The sequence below is a fragment of the Octopus bimaculoides genome, chromosome 13 (assembly GCF_001194135.2).
Source record: "Octopus bimaculoides isolate UCB-OBI-ISO-001 chromosome 13, ASM119413v2, whole genome shotgun sequence".
Taxonomy (NCBI): Eukaryota; Metazoa; Mollusca; class Cephalopoda; order Octopoda; family Octopodidae; genus Octopus; species Octopus bimaculoides.
The window spans coordinates 28,786,080-28,789,278 of NC_068993.1; the positions used below are offsets into that span (position 1 = coordinate 28,786,080).

The 3,199-nt window shown below is 38.4% G+C and overlaps 1 protein-coding gene across 5 annotated transcripts in view; it reads left to right on the forward strand.

Moving 5' to 3' along the window:
* Positions 1 to 3,199, forward strand: part of LOC106869322 (MATH and LRR domain-containing protein PFE0570w-like) — a 101,403-nt gene that overhangs the window by 5,198 nt on the left and 93,006 nt on the right. For 2 of the 5 annotated variants that reach the window (XM_052972393.1, XM_052972394.1), the window contains exon 1: positions 2,052 to 2,645. The exons of the other annotated variants lie outside the window; for them this stretch is intronic. The gene's annotated coding sequence lies outside the window, so the exon portion shown is untranslated. Of the gene's footprint in view, positions 1 to 2,051; positions 2,646 to 3,199 lie in introns of those variants that run through there. 5 annotated transcript variants of the gene reach the window in all.

Genomic DNA, 3,199 nt, shown 5'->3' on the forward strand with positions numbered 1-3,199 from the left:
GTTTATTATTATTATTATTATTATTATTATTATTATTATTATTATTATTATTACTACTATTATTATTATTATTATTATTAATTGTTGAACTAGGCAACACGCTGGCAGAATCGTTAGCACGCCGGGCAAAATGCTTACTGGTATTTCGCCCGTCGCTACGTTCTGAGTTCAAATTCCCCCTTTCAGGGTCGGGGTCGATGTAATCGACTCATCCCCCCTCCCGCCAAGAAAATGGCTGCCCTTGAGGCAAAATTTGAAACCATTATTAATTGGTGAGCTGATAGAATCGTTAGAACTTTGGGCAAAATGTTTAGCATCATTTCCTCCATCTTTACGTTTTGGGTTCAAATTCCACCGCTGTTGACTTTGCCTTTCATCCTTTCATGGTCTATAAATTAAGTACCAGTAAAACACTGGAGCCGATGTAATCGACTTAACCCCTCCCACAAAATTTCAAGTCTTGTGCCTGTAGCAGAAAGGATTATTCTGCCCCAGAAGCCAGGGCACCCATGAGCAGCCCTCAAACCCCTCCTCCTTATTGAGGATTATATATTAATTGTTTTTTTCCCATTATGTTAATCTTGTTTACACGCAAACCTCTCACAACATTCACTCACATACATACACATACTTTCTTTTGTTTTGTTCTTTACTGTTCATAGTGTTTTTCTTAATGTAAATCCTTTGTGGCCAATAAAGAAATCATCATTATTATTATTTCAAGTATTATTTCAAGGACTACCTTATGCAAGTGTTTCCTTCTTATGCCAGTAGGGTGTAGTTTGAAGTAGATTTGACTGTTATTCTTAGCAGGTCGAATTATTACATAAAGGCTCCTTTCTGTGACCACTCTGTTTTTCACAGTGTTATGAAGCAAAACCTCCCATATAGAAAATCCCCATGCAGTGACATTTGGAAAAAAAATGGACTGTACATCTAGACCAGTGGTTCTCAACTGGAGTCCATATAACCCTTTGGGGTCCATACCAGATTTTGTTCTTAAAGTCTATATGTAATAAATTAGTTAGGCCTATATGTCTACAATACGTAAAATATTTCAATTTTTTATACAATTCCTAAAAATATTCGATTAAAAAAATATAATAGTATTTATAAAAACATCAAGTGGCTATGAGAGATTCACATAAGTAAAATAGGAATCAAAGGAGTCCAGAGGTTGGGAACCACTGATCTAGACCCTTACCTCTCACTTTCATATTCCTTCCTTCCTTCCACACACACACACGCAACCCTTATGTTGCATCTAACATCAGTATCACCCAGGAGTTAGGTGGAATTCCTTAGATTTGCTTGATGTATGGATTAAAACACTCTTAATAAAGAAGGCTAGTTTGGCATAAAAGACACTCTCGCCTACAAATGTGCTGTCACCACTCTTTCTCTGCCTTTTCTACCACTTTTGCTGTGGCCTTCGCTCCCCAGAACTGGTAGGACACCAGCCAAAGCATCCCAGATACTTCTTGATTCATTCATCTCTTCTTTCATTACCCTTAGTGTCTCAACCTGACTCTCACTCAGGCCTTGCACTAACCACTACATCTAGTCCATTCTTCCAAGAACGTAGGTCCTCTACAATTTCCCCTCAGCATGTATTTCTTGTAGTGGTTTACTTGCAACAGTTTAAACAGGTTGTTGATAGCATCAATCTCAATAGTCTATCAAACTGTCTGTGAAGACTATGGCACTGCCCCTTTCTTGGCTTTGCAAAAATAACAACAGTCACTACTGTCTTGAAAATAGATGTGGAGTGACAGCTGAATGTTTTATTGCTGTATACTTTGAACTTCACCAATCTACAAGGAGACGTCAAAGCGTTTGCTAGAAACTAGTATGTTAGACATCTGTATTGTTCACAATTGAGGGTGAAGAGTCAGTGCACGCTGAGAGCAAATTCAGCGGTGTAATATAATCCAGGGCAATAATCCAATTTTAAAGGTGATCTGAAAAATGATGTATTCCAAAGTATTGATCAGGAGGATGTGAAAGGCCACGTGAAAGTGCGATAATAGGTACGTTTGTTTTTGTTTTTTCACTGTACATTCCTATCTTCTTTTCCTTCTTCAATTCCTCATTTTCAGACTCTCCTATGAATGTCTGACTATGCCCCAAAGATCATATTTCCTGTTTTTCCTTTCTTCGAGCACCAAACTAACAATATTCACTGTGAATGTACCTTGGACCTTTGTTTTTGTGTTTGAATTCATCGTTCGTCATCAATTTGCATATCATTATTGTAGTTGTTATGCTTTGGGAATGTTTTGTCATGTTCTTCTAATTCAGTCAACTACATATAAACATACACCTGCTAAAGTAGAACTGATTGCTGGTGGCAGTGACAGTGATGGTGGTGATAGGTCACTGTTATGGCTACTTGACAACAATACCAGTAGCACCAAATACTGAGCTGCTGCATACACTTGATTCAAACCAACTACCTATACACCATGGCTCAAAACAACACTTGTCTCATTCAACCTATTATTTATAAACCATGAGACAGTTCTCTGTCACTTTTTGTCTACTTTTTGTCATTTTTTTTTGTCTACTAAAGACTGTCACAATATACAAGCTTGTTAAGCCCAACCACATGGCTCTTGGTTCAGTCTCACTGTGTGGCACCACAGGTAAGTGTCTTCTACTATAGTATCGGGGATAACCAAAGCTTTCTGAGTGGATTTGGTAGATGGAAACTGAAGAAATCAGTCATATATATGTGTATGTGTTTGTGTCTATGTTTGCCCCCCCCATCCCCATTTGATAACTGGTACTGGTGAGTTTGCATCCTTGTAACTTAGTAGTTTGGCAAAAGTGACTGATAGAATAAGTACCAGGCTTAAAAAAAAGTACTGAGGTTGATTCATTCAACTAAAATTCTTGAAGGTGGTGCTCCAGCATGGCTGCAGTCTAATGACTGAAACAAAAGATATATATATACATAGGCGCAGGAGTGGCTGTGTGGTAAGTAGCTTGCTTACCAACCACATGGTTCCGGGTTCATTCCCACTACGTGGCACCTTGGGCAAGTGTCTTCTACTACAGCCTCAGGCCGACCAAAGCCTTGGGAGTGGATTTGGTAGACGGAAACTGAAAGAAGCCCGTCGTATATATGTATATATATATATATATATGTATGTGTGTGTATATGTTTGTGTATGTGTTTGTTCCCCCAACATCGCTT